Raw genomic sequence first — 17544 nt, forward strand, 5'->3', positions numbered from 1 at the left:
ATCTTCTTTAGGAGGCACTGGGAACCTCCGCTCCCTGCTTTGTTGTGTCTTTCATTATGCTTTTCTTCTTGTGTCTCTTGTTGTGTCAGCTTGCCGTGCCTGCCCATTGTGCCAGCTCGCTGTCTTCTTTAGGAGGCATTGGGAACTGAACCAAGGACCTCTCATGGGGTAGGCAGGAGCTCAATCACTTGAGCCACATCTGTTTCCCTCTATTAATTTTTGAAGGTTTATAGCAGTTAAAGTATTTTGCCTCTATGTATGAAGGTTAAAATATAATTTTTTCCCCATTAAATACAAGAGCAACCAATTTTACCATTGACTAAAAGTAAAAACTGAGATTCTTTCTTGAATTAGTCCCAAGTGGCATTTAGGAATTTAGGTTGGAGGCTGCGGTGCTGACCTCACAACAAACCAAAGTGTAGGGTTGTGTCTAGTTTTGTTTCTGTTTTCTTTTCTCTATCCTACGTTCACGGATTAAGTTATGGAAATGTTCCAATTGTAAGGCAGGGGTCTTTTTGGATTTCACCATAGATATGCACCTTGGGTTGGATGCTGGAGGGTGAGACACAGTTTGCTGGACCCATGTCAACTACCTAGTAGTCATCAAGGTAAAAAATATTGTCTCCTCCATGGTATTTATTCCATTCCTTGGAAATCTACTTGGTAATGCAAGATACCTGCAATTCCTCTAAATCCTTTCACAGTCTGGGATCCTTCTTGTGACTTATCTGTGACAATTTTCAATGTAGCTCCAAATTTTTTATAATTGTTAGTAAACCATTCCAGCAGGGACATGCTGTCAATCGGCTCGTGTTCCTGTCCTGTCTCTATGTCTGTGAAATGAGATTAATTATTTTGTTCTGGAGTTAGATAGAAAATTTTCTCCTGTTCTGTGCCTTAGCAATGAAGAATATATCTCATTATATCTAGATTCTCATAGACTATTAGAATCTCTACACCTCCCATTTCTAAAGTCTTTAATGTATCTTCAACTCCAGAACGGTACTTGCCCTTGTCCTGCCTGATTTCATCAAGATAGCATCCTATTAATTTCTTCTCTTGCGTAAATTTCACTTTGGAGAGAACTTCAGTAGATAACCCAATAGCTTGGTTGAATCCATTTTCACCACCATAGGAGAAATCAACTAATTTTAAGACATTCGATTGCAACCCCTGATCTAATATGTCAGACTGACTTAGTTCAGTTTTAAAGTTAGCTAATTCGGTTAAAACCAGACCAACCACATTCACTTTGTCCCCAGAAATAAACAGCTGCACAGCAGTCTCAGTTGCTTTCCCAGCATAGTTATGTCATTTTTCTATTCTTAAAGAGGGAAAACGCAAGGCAGCCTGACCTCCTCTACCATGTTTCTTTGGGAGATCCACAGTGAATTTGTGTAGGACTTTTCTTGTGTTTCCTTGGAGTGTGTGGAAAAGCGCACCACTACCATCTATTACAACAAAGCCAAACTGGCTATCGTCTGAAAGTAGCGCTCTAAGAGCCTCTGTATGGAATTTGTTGTCATACAAATACAATGATGTATTAATTGGTTTGAAAGGCTCAAAGTCAACTGTTGACTCTCTTTTCCTTTTCTTCTTATGTTACAGTGGTTCCACAGTAAACAACCAGACCATTTGGAAGTACTTTGTTATAAAGTTGAGTCTTTGTTGTACAGATACTATGGCTCCCAGGACGGAAAGGTTGTTTACTGGTGACTTAATGTTAGATGTAGTTCCAAACTCATCTGCTAACATTTTTGCCACTCGTGAAATCTGGTCTTTGGGAGGAATGATCAAGGAAATCATGCTTGTGCCACTGCCGTGGGCCTCCTCCAAACTCTTTTTTTTTAAAAGATTTGTTTATTTATTTAATCCCCCCCCCCCCCAGGTTGTCTGTTCTCTGTGTCTATTTGCTGCGTCTTGTTTCTTTGTCCGCTTCTGTTGTCGTCAGCGGCATGGGAAGTGTGGGCGGTGCCATTCCCGGGCAGGCTGCGCTTTCTTTCGCACTGGGCGGCTCTCCTTACAGGGCGCACTCCTTGCACGTGGGGCTCCCCTACAGGGGACACCCCTGCGTGGCAGGGCACTCCTTGCGCGCATCAGCACTGCGCATGGGCCAGCTCCACACGGGTCAAGGAGGCCCGGGGTTTGAACCACAGACCTCCCATGTGGTAGACGGACGCCCTAACCACTGGGCCAAGTCCGTTTCCCACCTCCAACCTCTTGATGAGCTTCTTGATCTTCTGGATCTCCTGTCCCTGTCGGCAGCACTGGGGTCCTTCTCCATCTTCCCGCCCCTCCTCCTCCCTAGGGGCCCAGGCCTGGGCGGCAGCGCCTGCTCCTCCCAGGCGGTGGCTCCAACGCGGCGGTGGCTCTGAAGGAGGACCCCAGCTCCATCTCTCCAGGCAGCTGCCTGTGTTGCAATCTGCTCACATGGGGCCTGTCAGAGTGTTTTTTGTTTGTTTTGTTTTTAGGAGGTACGGGTGAGTAAACCCTGTACTTCATACATGGGATATAGGTACTCAACCACTGAGCTACATCTGCTCTTCTTTCAATGAGTTTTGACAAATGCTTGGACTTACGAAGGCAAACTATCGAGACACAGAATATTACCATTGCCTCAGAAAGTTCCCTCATGGTCCTTCAAGTCAATTCCCATCCAGCCCCCAACTCTGATCCCTACTCTGTGACTGAAGAATAGATGTGCTTTTATTTTATTTGTAGTGTTTCTTATAACTGGAATTATAGAGTATGTTCTCTTATGTGTCTGTTTTTTTCTGAAAAGCTTGTGTTTTGGATATACATGTGGTTGCATCGGTAGTTCTTTCTTTTTCATTGTTGAGTAGTATTTGTTGTCATTTCTTCAACGAACCTTTACTCCTTTTAATGGAAAGAACTATTTGGAAACCAAGATCTGACTGATAGGTATGCTTATTTATTGCAACTAAAGTATGCTTCTTTCACACCCTCTCAATGACAAAAATATATATGTAAACATATGTATACATACATTTATATTGATAATTATTTCCATGTCTATGTATTTTGAAAAATAGTTTACCTCAATACCTCCAATTCCAGTATAAGACTACAAAGTATGTTATAGCTGTTAACTTTCCTGTATTGTACTTTTCTTCCCCAACATCGAGAAATATTGCTGCCATTATCCTCAACATGCTTACTCAATCCCTTTGAATATAGCCAATCTCCGGACCTCACTGGGCTTCCCCACCATTTGGACACCCTCCTTGCATCAGCCTTCACCTATTCAGGTGCTTTCCTGTTCTGGGGAACCCTAACATTGACTCTGACCATTGCTGAGTTGCCATCAAGAAAAGAAGTAAAGCAGGAAAGAAAGAGGAGGAGGAGAAGAAATATTTTCAGTACTAGTGATATAAACAAAACAAAACAAAACACATTTGTATAGTCATCGTCTTTTGGAAACTCCAAACTGTGTAGCCACTGCAGAGAAACATGGGTGGGATGTTCATGGTGAAATGACATATATTAAACCAGTTACATTCCTAGTTTTCTTATTAACAGAAGCCTGGGTTTTAAAAGAAACCAGGTAGTCATACTATGAGATGATTTGGTGTAGTTGAATGTTTCTTCTAATAAAATATTTTAATGCTTGCATACTAATGTGCTAATATTCTTTGAGGGGGAAATATTTAAAAATTCATTTACCTTTCAATTATCTGCCTAGTATCTCAATTATAAAATACAGACGTTAAGGAAAGCTAAATATTTTAATAAAAATAACAATCATATAATATTTATTGAGCAACCACGATGTGCTAAGCACTATTAATGAACTCATTTAATGCTTGTGACTATTCAAAGAAGCAAGGCAAATTTTGTTAGAGACTAAGAAGTCAGGGGTTTGGTGTAAAGGTTATAGTTGTCATAGGTATGGGATGTATATTTCTACCAAAGTTCAACTGACCCTAGAGATAGTTTCCCTTGCTTATTCAAACAGTACTAAATTTCACTGTAAGTGATAGCATGAACTGTTCTCCTCACAAAACTTTCATGAAAACTTCTAAGATGAGTAGTTAAGGTTTCTACTTTTTTGTGTCCTCCTGAACCTCAGGAAAGAATTGCCCAGTATAGGGTAGAATAGAAGACAGGCCAAAGGAGCTTAAAACATTCAGTTATTTGAATAATCACTTGCTAAATAATCAGGAATTTAGTAGTAGTAAATTTCAAAATATCAGAGCAAGGTGAAACAACAGAAAGATTAGTAAGGCTGAGAGGTTGTATTAATTTTTTGTAAAAGTTACGTGGGTTCAAAGATTTAAAAAATATCTCCAGAACTGGGCTAATTACTAGAATCTTTTAAACATACGTATATTTTTGCTTGATTGCTTTATTTTTTGTAGTTCAAGTATGCATTCCTTCAGTTTTCATTTGAATATGCTGCTTAACAACCTAACTTCTGTGTTGATTAGCAGGTAAAGTAAGAGTTATTCTTGTTGAATATGCAGTGGGTATAACCACTTTTCTTACCACCCGTGTTCATATATGTGACGTCTTTTCCAGGGTGCCTTGCCCTTTGAATTTCTTCCTTAAGTACTTCCTATGACAACTATACTTAAAATACCATAATACTTACCATTGTCAGATTTAGTGATGTTGGAAAAGAGTTGCAGTTATTTGATACTCAAAGATAGATGTGGTAAAGGAAATCAATACTTTTATAGCTCAATTTTGAGTCACAATTCAACATTCTGCCAACTGGACTAATTAATTGTATCTACTAGGGGAGTTTGAGATAACCATGTATGTAGTCCTGACTTGTTATCCAAGTTTTTATTATAGGAGTCCCCAAAGTAAAGTTTAGCAGAGGGAAGCAAAAGTCTTTATAATATGAAAATATTTAATAATGAATTTCTACTTACAAAAGCAATCTGCATTTATGCTTCTTTTTCCTTTAAACACCACTAGGGGTTTTTCTATCTAACATGTCAATGCCTTTTCTGTCAGCCTCTTACTGATTTTTGGATGTCACAAATAAAATGTAACTCAATTGAAAAGTGATATTTCAAATCTTGCAAAACACATAGGATTGCATTCAGTTGTTGAACACAGGTTTGAAGAATTTCTCAATTCTTTATTGGAAAAAGAACATCAGGTACAATTAAACCATTATCAGTAGAAGAAGACAAAAATATACCAGATGATAGAGTAATTGACACATTGTAAGAGATTGATGTGAATACCAAAGAAATAAGAAACATACTCAGGAAAACTGATAAAGCACTCAAATATTTCTGCAAAATGACAAGCTTTAGATCATCCTTTGCAAATCGAATGTGAAGAACATCAAGCTGTGATCTCTTGGAATTTCATCAGAAAAATGTTCCCAAGAAACAGGAGAAACCTGCACAACACCTGATTCATGCTTCCCTTTTGTTTGACTACAGGTAAAGAAGGTTAAGTTGTTAATATTTCTCAGCTTATGGCATACCATCATTATTATTCTACTCAGTTCCTCTCTTGTTCTATCATCTATCCATCATGTCTTTCTTTTTCTCTTATCTATCATCATCTATCATCCGTATCTATGATCTCTATCATCTGTCTGTATCTTTCTAATCATCATCATCTATCTCATTCCCTAATTTCATTCAGCTCTTTCCCATTGGAATTAGGTAAATATATTTTATTGTGTATCCAATTGATGGCATCTTTAGACCCTTTGTCCTTGACATAGGCCCTGTTCTAGTTGGACCTGAATATCACGAAAACAAATTTATTAAAGAACACTCAGAATCTGGTGCTCAGGGCTGGCAAAGAACAACCTGTATCCTTCAACATTCACTCTCCTAGCTAACACCTTTCAGGCCCCATGGAAATACTTCATATGTCTCACCTGTATCCTCTGTGCCCAAATGCCTGAAAGTTTGTGCGTTGTGCTGTTGCCAGCAGCAGATTGGACAATACTCTACCATGCAGTGAGTATTAGAGTAGCAGAAACACTTAGGTAAAGGAAAAAACAAATTGCCTTGTCAAATTCTTACTCCCAGAGAGTATTAATGTAAAAGACTTTTAAAAAAAGAAATATTTCTAGGGATGAATATTTTCTGGACTTCTCTTTTGTCCATTCCTTGCTTCTATTTATGTTCAAGATTTGACTCAGGAAGGATTTGTGAATTAACATGCTATTTGCAACAGTTGCCCATGGCAGCTGAGGAGCATTTTGTAATGTTAAATAATTACTCAGCCAAACATTGTTGGCACATCAAGACAGCACCCAGACTTGAGCAATACTAATTAAGCTTAGTTTCATCTTTGATATTTTGCCAACTTTTAGTCTTATATATATAAACATAATTTTACACATGTTTTTAGATTTTGCTTTTATGTATTTATATTTGTCAAGGTAGAAGGATAAACATGTATTTTATTTAACTTCATCAGCTTGATTTAAAACTTTTAAATGTTTAGACACATGTGGACCTCCATTTACATTCTTACCCCAGGCCCTGCAAATGTTAAATAGTAGATCTGATCAATTTATCTGTTTGTGCTAAATATGCGTGATTGTTTTGTGTGCATTTTTTTACAAAAAACTTACAGAAATGCTATTGTCCTATAGATTTTATCTCTTTCTTCCTCTTAAAGAAAAACAGCTCATCTTTTGTTGATGTAAGATCTGTGCATGTAACTGTGGAAAAATGTAGCATGGCTTTTCTAAATCCTATGCAGTATCCTTTGTGTCCATCTAATCCATCATATCTATTCCCCTGATGGTAGTCTGTAAGACTGTCCTGAACCTCCTTTTAAGATAAACAATACTGTGATAAGCATCCTTTAATATGTTCCTCGTGGACTGCTGTGTTGCCAGATTTCTCTCCAGAAAGATGCACCAGTTAACACTCCTGCCAGCAGGGCACCAGTGTTCCTGCAAAAACCTGGTGCTAGTCTGCTTGTTAATTTTTGAAAATCAAATGGATATAAAATGACACTCATTGTTCTTTTAATTTGAATACCTCAAACTACTGATGGGTTTGGTTTTTTCTTCTTCTGTGAATTGCCTAGTCATAGCTTTAGACTTGTCTTCTTTATGTTTTATTCAAATGATTCTTGTCTATTCTAGATATCAGATCCTGTCAATTGTGCAAATTGCACATATTTCTCTCAATCTGCCACTCATTTGCTAACTTTATCCATAACGTCATTGATGAGAACCATGTTGCATGTGCCATGAGGTCTTTAAGCCATAGGGTGGCTCAGGTTTCCACTGATATGACTACAACAGTTTTCCTTTCCCCTTTGATTTCTGGTGCCTTCATTATATGTTAAATCCCCATATATACAATGATCTATTTCTGATTGTTCATTTTGATACATTATTTCATTTTCTATTCTTGCATTAAAGTATATTTTCTTGCACCATAATATATTTTAATATATGGCAAGAAAATCATCCCTTTACTTTTTCATTTTGAACATGCTTTAGCTCTCTGTGGGTACTTATTCTTCCATATGGATTTTAGAATTACTTCACTGAGTTCTTAATAAAACCTGACTGGTATTTTTATAGGTCTAATTTTTAAAATTATAGATTGAGATGATAACTGACAACTTTATAAGATTAAGTTGTTCCATCCAAGAGCATGGTATAGCTTCGTTTATTCAGATCTTTTAAAATTTTTTCTTATAAAGTCTTAACATTTTTTCTGCAGGGAAATAAGTCCTGGGCTCTAGTTGCTACTTCCTTTCATTTGAGAAGGCCTAATTTTAAGAGGTTGGCATATCTATTTCTGTTCTTCATATCTCTTAGTTTTTGTTATATATGTTTGGTCCCTTTGACAATTTTCAATATTTTCTGGGAGAGTTCCTATAGCTTATCTTCCAATTTATTAAGCCATCTTATTTATCCAACTTATTATGTTTTAGCCCAGTTGTAATATTTTTCAACTTTTAGAACTTCTTTTCCCTGGTTTACATTACTAATATGCTCCTGTACACGATTGAGGATTTTATAGTGGTTATGTTCCTTATGTGTCTAGTTATGTAGATAGCTAATATTTCCTCATGAATAGCAGGTACCTGTCTGGAAACATGTATTGGGAAAGGCTCTAGCCCTTGGGAAATTCACAAATGAATAAATAATTTCAGTAAGGATAAATAGTATGGAGAAAAAAAATCAAGCTAACATGATAGTGGAATGTGGGGACATATGATATGTTAGTATTGATTGACTGATAAGAGAAGTCCTCTCTGAGAAGGTTCCAGCTGAATTGATAGTGAAATAAAAATGAGCCAGCCATGAGAAGATCCAAGAGAAGGACTTTCCAGGTAAACACAACACATGTGTAGATACTCTGAGGATAAGCCAGTTTGGTGTGTATTTAAAGAACAGACATAGAAGTGGGTGTATCTCAAGTTGTTGAGTGCCTGCTTCCCATGGATAAGGCCCCTAGTTCGATGCCCTGTACCTTGTAAAAACAAACAAATAAGCAAAAAAAATACCCACTCTCATTGGGGAGCAGATATAGCTCAGCATTGAGCCCCTGCTTTCCATGTACAAGTCCTGGGTTCAATCCCTGGTAGCTCCTTTAAAAAAAACAACAAAGGACAACAGACAGCCCAGCCAAGGCCATTGGAGCAGAATGAGAAAGTAGGAAACATAAATGAGAACAGAAATATAGAGCCTTGCAAGTCATGCTTTAGGAGTTTGTATTTTATTCTAAATGAAGTGCGAAGCTTTTGTAGGTTTCTAAATGAGAAATGAGATGACCTCATTTGTTCCCCTGCCCAACATTTTATTATGGTAATTTTAAGCATATAGCAAAGTTGAAAGATTCTATAGTGAATACCTGTTTGCTCATCAATAGATTCTTCTATCAACATTTTACCATACTAGTTTTTTCATACATCTGTTCATTGGTCCATCCCTCTACCCATTAATCTATCAAATTTGTATGCATGCATTTCAAAGTAACTTAAAGATCTCAATTAATTGCCCCTTAAATAATCAGCACATATATCACTACCTAGAGTTTGAGTTCTTTTTATATAATACTTATATAAAATGAAATTATAAATTGCTGACGTTTGACAATTACTTCTCCCAGTGCAACTCAAACTTCTATTAAGATAATAGACTACTGTCCTGATCCCAGAAAGTTCTCTTGTGCCCTTTTACAATCAATTCCCATACCTACTCCTCCAGAGGCAACTATTGAACAGATTTTTTTCCACCATCAATTAGTTTAGCCTACACCCACCCACCCATTGTAGAATTTCATTTAAGTATAAACATACTGTATGTGTGTTTTGGTGTAAGGAATTTTTCACTTAACACAATGTTTTAAAAATTCATCTATTTTTTGGCAATATAGCAGTAATTTCTTCCTTTATTTTGCAGAGCAGCATCTCATTATATAAACATATCACAATTTATTCATCTTATTGATAGATTACCATCTTAAGTTTTGGCAATTATAAATAAAACTATGAAGAACATTCTTGTACAAATATTTTGGAAACACATATTTTCATTTCAGTTGGTTAAATACCTGGAAGTGGAATTGTTGGGTCATAATGTAGGTGAATATTTGTTTTATAAGAAACCAGCAAACATTTTTCCAAAGTGATCACTCCATTCTCATTTGCTTTTTAAAAATCACAACTTTGGTGGCAGTGTGGAGGGTATTGTAAGGACACAAGAATATAAACATGAAAGCAAGGCTATTACCATAGCCAATAGCCAGAACCTCAACATAGTCTTTAAACAGAATCTCTGTAAAATATTTTTGTAATCTTAATTGCTAGTTAAAGTCAGATATCAACCTGACTCAGAATGAGATTAAAAAAATACAGGGCGGGAAGCAGACTTGGCCCAACAGATAGGGCGTCTGCCTACCACATGGAAGGTTGGCGATTCAAACCCCGGGCCTCCTTGACCCATGTGGAGCTGGCCCATGCGCAGTGCTGATGCGAGCAAGGAGTGCTCTGCCACGCAGGGGTGTCCCCTGTGTAGGGGAGCCCCATGCGCAAGGAATGCGCCCTGTACAGAGAGCCGCCCGGCGCGAAAGAAAGTGCATCCTGCCCTGGAATGGTGCCCCACACAAGGAGAGCTGATGCAGCAAGATGTAGCAACAAAAAGAAACAAAAAGATTCCCGGTGCTGCTGACAAGAATAGAGGTGGACACAAAAGAACATAACGTGAACTGACACAGAGAGCAGACAACTGCGGGCAGAGGGAAGGGAGAGAAATAAATGAATCTTTAAAAAAACAAAACTAAACAAAACAAAAACCACAGGGCCAATTTCAGCTTGTACTTTGGAAATATGAAAGGAATTTAAAGTTCAAGTTCTATGTGCAGGAAAGAACCTTTCATTTTATAAAAAGGTATTACACAGTAAATCATACAGAGAACATATTCTGGTAAACCTTGGTGATGTTTTCCATGTGAGTGATGAGGTGCCAAGTAAATCTGTATTAGACTTTTTTTTAATCAAAAGTCTTGTATATTTTTTCTTCTTATTGTGAAATAAAATACATACCCAGAAAAACCACACAGAATATTGTATATCTTAATGAATTATTATAAACTGAACACCTTTTAACCACTACCCAGACTTAAATCTAAAGCTTTGCCCGTCATTCTGTTAGTGGAACGCTCTGGATTCTGGGCTTCTAGGTTTTTGGCTTATGTTGCATATAAGAATTAAGGACATACCATAGGGTAGGCAAGGAAATAAAGAATTTTTTAAGAAACAAGAAGAGATACATTCACAATACAATACATGAATTGCGGGCATGCTATAGGATGAGTTGCACGGTGGGGCCCCAGTTTAGGCCTTTTAATGACCTTCCTTCTCCCCCTTCCTAATATGGGGGAGGGCCTGCAGCTGTTTGCTGTTATTGGTTGCCTTATGATTTGGGCCTGTTAGTGCTCAGGGGCCCAATAAGGAGGCCTTTTGCCTAGAGGTATCTGGGGCTTCCTCTTGACCTCGGAAAGAGTTCCAAATGAGACTTTGGAAAAAGTTCCAAAGAGTAACAGTTTGACATTGTTTATGAATTCCAAAAATAATATTGGATTATGTTTGTAAATTGGTCTGCTCCTCTGGGTACATTAGATTGTATTGTATTCAAAGGTTTCACTCTTACTTGATTAAATTATGATTAAGACTTTGATTGGGCCATGTCAATAGGGCACAGAGAAAATGACAAGGTAGATGAGTTTATTGGAGTTTTAATGCTGGGGCCCCAGGAAGTAAATACACAGAGAAGCAGACAAGTGAGGAATGAGAGAAGATGCCACTAAACACAGCAGAGGTCCTGGGAAGAGAGACGAGATGTTTGCCTGATAGTTTATTGCTGGTCTTGTGAAGAGAGCAGAGCAGCTGAGCCCAGAGAGAAATGAGCCTCTGGAGAGTGACTAGACTTACCCCAGCCTACAGCTGATATTGGAAGAAGCTGGGCCCATGGAGCCTTAAGAGGAAGTGGAAGCCAGAACCTTGCAGACATAGGCAGCCATCTTGCTCCAACACGTGGCAATAGACTTTGGTGAGGGAACTAACTTATGCTTTATAGTCTGGTAACTGTAAGCTTCTGCTCCAAATAAATACCCTTTATAAAAGGCAACAGATTTCTGGTATTTTGCATCAACACCCTTTGGCTGACTAATATGGGGATCTCATGGCCAGGGTCTAGGTGGGGTCTTTCTGGCTTTTTTAGTAGCAGGGGCTTTCCAGGGAGGGTCTCATGGCCATGTTTGCTGCCAGCCATGTTCTCTGCTGGGTCCCAGCTATGACAGGATGTCTTCCTTCATCTTCCCTATACTAACCTGCCTCAACATCCCCCTCAGAGAGTTTACATCTTTAAGGGAGAACTTAAAGGTGATGGTCATTGTTCCATAGCTGCTTTGTGCGGGGATGGGGGTGGGGGTGGGGGGCGGGGAGTAGGCCTTACCCAACACAGTGTAAAACTCTCTGACTAGTCTTCTGAGGTTGAAGGAGACAGGTCCAGTACCCTGCTTGGAACAGAACGAAATCCCCACATGACTAATATCTTGTTCTGGAAGGCATTGATTCTGGAAGAAATAAATTTAGTTAGAATTTAAGATATGGTCCTTCTAAAAGGATAAAGAAGATGGTGGTAAGCAGGCCTCCAAAGGGGATAACCATGACATGCTGGACATTGAGAGTGAGAAAGGCCAGGTGCCTTTAGGTGCATCCTCCCAAAGTTGAAGGGAAACAGCATTCTTCCCTGAGTTCTTTTATGCTGTTGGTTAACTCTAGGGAGAGATTATGGTAGATCTGCTGAGTTTTGTATAAGCTGCCAACCCCAGTCCCCATGATGGTGGTTATGTCTAGGACAGCTAGGAAAGGTATGAGTAGAGACACTGCCCTAGACATAAACTCACAAAGACAATATGGGCAACAAGACAAGCATATGCTAAGAAAATAAGTACATTACTTGAGAGAGCCATTCTTTTATCTTATAGGCACATTCATGAACCAGTTAGAAAATGAATTAAGTTTCCTAAACTTCTAGCATGTACAATATCCTTCTGTATATGATCTAGAAGAGGTATTATATTCATCGAGTATATAAGTATAGCACTTAACACTTGTTAATGCACAAGTTCCTCTCTGAGCTGAACTTAACAGATCTAAGCTCCAGGTTTGCAATACCATACATGTTGTTCCTCCATTAGAGGAGGTCATAATGTCAATTGTGTTTAAGTTCACTCACATCACTCTGGTAATTATTGCTCCACTTGGTGTGTCCTTCACACAGCCAGCATGCTGCAGCACTGTTGACCCTATAGAAAGTCTCCAGTGTTTTGCAAGCCTGGAGTAAAGCACTCTTCAGCACTATGAAACACAGTCAATCTAGAGACAATGTCCGTTGTAAATCTGGCTATATCGAGCCACTGCCAGCTGCTGCAATAGTATGAAACTGCAATGTATTCTCCATCCTCTTTAGAGCATGTCCAGGTATGGTAGATACTTTTACTGTTTTAGAGGTTATGGTGAGATACCATGCAGTGTACTGAGAACCTGGTTTGAATGTACAAAAGAGTTTGACAATACTAAAGTCTGTCACTTTTAATTTTTGTACACTATCTAAATACTTCCAATGCATTTTATAATGTATCAAATGAACTGTGACAGGATGTCCTCCATCATCTTCCTTATACTAACCTGCCTCAGTTCTAGCAGTCCTTCCATATGATCTTTCCCATCACAGCACCTTCTCTCTCTTTAAAAGTAACCACTATCTTGATTTCTATAGTATTCACTTGTTTCTTTATGACTTTATCACTTGAGGGTGAATTATTAGACACTGTAGTTTGTTTTTCCTATTTAAAAATTTTGACATGTCTTTTTTGATTTACAAGCTATCCTCCAACACACTCTTTGTCTTGCAGTTGTTTTTGATGAAGAACCTGGATCATTTACATACAAATTTTTCCAATTACATCATCATAATGGAGTTTGACACATTTTTTTGTCCTTTTTATTTCCTGAAAATTGGCAGCTGTGTGCTGGGACTTGATCAGACTCAGGCTTGATTTCACTGACCCATTATGTCTTTTTTTTTCCTTCTGAAAATTAGCAGCAATTAATTGCATTGATTCATTAATTCAATGGGGGGTTGCAAGAAGGTGCTGTTCTAATGATATAACATCTTTTGTGTTTCAATTATTAGCTTACATACTTTATTAAAGAGATGCTTCCTTCACCTACTGTTTGTTACTTAGTACAGTTTATATAGAAAAGGCAGAATAAATGTTTGATTCTTGCCCTTTACTTACATATTTTCAATATAATAAACTAGTTCCAATTCATCCTATGATGGTGAGCAATTAAATATGTATGTGTGTATGTATATATCTATATACCTTAAAAGGAAAAGCTATTTTTTAATTTATGTAAAAAACAGATTACCAAAGGAGAAAAATAGTGTCATAATAAAAAATTTTGTTGAATAATTGTACTTTGACTAACTGAAATAATTCTTTTAATTTTTCACACCTTAAACTTTCTTAAAAGCAATACATAGAGGACTTCTGGAAAGACAGAGGATTAGAGAGGTGGAGGGATCACTTCTTTCCCAGAAAAGTAGCCAGAGGACAGGTGGAGACTGTCTGGAGGGCTGTTCTGTGGCTTAGGACACCCAGGGAAGGCTAGACACCACCCAGAAGAAAGAGGAGTAAAGGAAAGGAGTCTCAGCTGGCTCAAAAAATCCAGTGAGTAAAGCTGATATAGCAGCTGTTGGTACCTATCCTCCCATCCTTTGAGCAAAGAGCACTGGGTCCTCCAGGACCTGACAGGCAGTTATGGACTGAGGGGGTTGCAGGGGCCCTCTTCTCCAAGAGAGGGGAGAGGCAGGTACACAGTCTACAGCAAATTCAGGTTTTAACTAACAAAAACATGGTCAGCTACCTTGGAGGTATCACACACTTCAAGCCAGGTGGGACTGTGACATTGCTTGCCTTGAGAGCCCTCAGGAAGCTAAAGATAATTTCCTTTCTCAAACACCCTCCTTACTGCCCTGTGCTTGTTGCTGAGGACCCAGAGGGAGAAAAGTAAAGGGAAAAGAACAGCTACTGAGAAGGTTTGTTTGTGAGGATTGGGTCACCCTGAGGCCATTGCTTCTTCATGGCCTGACCAGGCTGGGTTAGAGTTGAATGCAACTCCTGCCCCTCCCCCTGATGAATGAGCAGAGAGGTCTGTCCAAGAGGGTCATCTGACGGCCAGACCAGAAAAGTGCATGAGAAAGAAAATTAATATAAATAAACAAAGAGGCAAGCAGGTACCTTCACAGCTGTCCTTCTCCAAGGTGATTGGAAACTGGCCTGCACCCCAATACTGGGACCTTAGCCCTGGTTTGAACATTTAAACAGGGCAATTCTAAATATCTAGAATAAGTTGAACCAAGAATCAAAGAACAGTGGTAGCACACAGATACTTAAACTCAGCATCAGAATCAGTTACCTAAACATCAACAAAAAATTACAAGCCATCCTAAGAAAAAGTAAGATTTGACTCAGGCAAAGGGACAAATCAAACCTCCAGATGAGACACAGGATTTGAAACAACTATCCAATGAGGTTCATACAAATCTCCTAAATCAAATCATGGAGTTGAAGGACAACATGGCTAAAGAAATAAAAGATATTAAGAAGACAATGAGTGAGCAGAAAGAAAAATCTGAAACCTTGGATAGAAAAATAACAGAGTTTATGGGAATGGAAGACTCAGTAAGTGAGATGAAAAAGACAATAGAGGCATGCAGATTTGAAGTCATGGAAGAAAGAGTCAGCAGTGTAGAAAACAGAATAGCTGAAATTGAAAGGAGAGAACACTGAGAGAAGAATGGAAAAAATTGAGCAGAGGTTCAGGGAGTTGAACAACAGCATGAACTACAGCAAAATATGTGCCATTCCAGAAGGAAAAGAGAATGCAAAAGGGGCAGAAAATTTGAGGAAATAATGACTGAAAATTTCCCACTTTCATGAAAGACATAAGTATATGTGTCCAGAAAGCATAGTGTACTCCAATTAGAATAAATCCAAATAGACCTATCCCAAGGTATATAATATGCAGAAAGCCAAATACCAAAGATAAAAAGAAAATTCTGAAAGCAGCAAGGGAGAAGTGAAACATCACACACAAGGGGTATCCAGTAAAACATAGGGTGGATTTCCCTTCAGTAACCATTGGAGATGAGAAGGCAGTGGAATGATATAATGAAGGTACTGAAAGAGGAAAAATGCCAGTAAGAATTTTTTGTCTGACTAAACTGTTCTTCAGATATGACGGTAAATTAAAAATACTCACAGATAAACAGAAACTAAGAGAGTTTGTAAACAAGAATCCAGCTCTCCAGAAAACAGTAAAGGGAGTTCTGCAGCTAGAAAAGAAAATACAAGAGAGAGAAGCTTGGAGGAGAGTGTAGACTATCAGAAAGAGTAAACAAAAGGGTACAAAGACAGACAAAGATAAGTTATGACATATGAAAGCCAAAGGATAAAATGGCTGAAGTGAGTAATGCCTTTAGAGTAATAACATTGAATGTTAATGGATTAAGCTCCCCAAGACAAAGGTATAGGCCAACAGAATGGATAAAAGAACATGAGCCATTCATATGCTGTCTGCAGGAGACTCACCTTAGACCCAAAGGTGTAAATAGACTGAAGTGAAAGGTTGGAAAAAGATTTTTCATGTAAACAGTAACCAAAGAGAGCAGGGGTAGCCATACTGGTGTCAGACAAAACCGATTTTAAATGCAAGGAATTGACAAGAGATGCAGAAGGGAATTACATATTAATAAAAGGGACAATACCCCAAGAAGTAGTAAGTCATAAATATCTATGCACCTAACCAGAATGCCCCAAAATATATGAGGCAAACACTGGCAAAACTGAAAGGAGAAACAGACATCTCTACAATATAGTTGGAGACTTCAACACTCCACTTACATCAATAGATAGAACAACTAGACAGAAGATCAACAAGGAAACAGAGAACTTGAACAACATGATAAATGAGCTGGACCTGACAGACATACAGAATACACCAAAATGTACCCCAAATCAGCAGGTTATACATCCTTCTCAGGTGCTCATGGTTCTTTCACCAGGATAGGCTACATGTTGGGCCACAAAACAGCTCTCAATTAATGAATAAAGATTAGAACAGAACTAAATGAAATTGAGAAAAAAAAATGCACTAGAAAAAATTAACAAAACCAAAAGCTGGTTCTTTGAGAAGATCAATAAAACTCACAAACAGCTAGACTAAAAGAAAAAAGAGAAAAGATGCAAATAAAGTCAGAAATGAAAGGAAGAAAGTTGCAAATGACTTCACAGAAACAAAAAGAATCATAGGATAATATGAGAAACTTTTACGCCAACAAACTAGTCAACCTAGGTGAAGTGGACAAATTCATAGAAACACACAAACAATTTATACTGATACTACAAGAAATACAAGAACTCAACAAAACAATCAAATTTAAAGAGATTGAATCAGTCATCAAAAATCTCTCAACAAAGGAAAGTCCATGACCAGATAGCTTCACAGGTGAATTCTATCAAACCTCTCAAGAAGAATTAACACCAAACCTGTTTAAACTCTTCCAAAAAATTGAAGAGGAGGGAAAATTATCCAACATATTTTATGAAGCCAACATTGCCTTAAAACCCAAAGCCAGATAAAGACACTACAAAAAATTTCTCTAATGGGCATAGATGCAAAAATTCTCAACAAAATACTTGCAAGTAGAATCTAACAGCCTATCAAAAGACTTATACTCCACAACCAAGTAGAATTAATTCCTGGTACGCAAGGGTTGTTCCACATAAGAAAATCATTTAATGTAATATACCACATTAACAAACTGAAGGAAAAAAAACACAGGATCATCTCCATTGATGTAGAGAAGGCATTTAACAAAATCCAGCATCATTTCTTGATTAAACACTTTGAAAGAGGAATAGAAGGAAAATTCCTCAATGTGATAAAAAGCATATATGGGGAAGTGGATGTGGCTCAACAGAAGGAGAGTCTGCT

General features: G+C 38.0%; 1 pseudogene; it reads right to left on the minus strand.

The window, feature by feature from the left end:
* Positions 1 to 593: 593 nt before the first annotated feature.
* LOC101430414 (eukaryotic peptide chain release factor subunit 1-like) lies at positions 594 to 2284 on the minus strand (annotated as a pseudogene).
* Positions 2285 to 17544: the final 15260 nt, after the last annotated feature.

The sequence above is a fragment of the Dasypus novemcinctus genome, chromosome 1 (assembly GCF_030445035.2).
Source record: "Dasypus novemcinctus isolate mDasNov1 chromosome 1, mDasNov1.1.hap2, whole genome shotgun sequence".
NCBI lineage: Eukaryota > Metazoa > Chordata > Mammalia > Cingulata > Dasypodidae > Dasypus > Dasypus novemcinctus.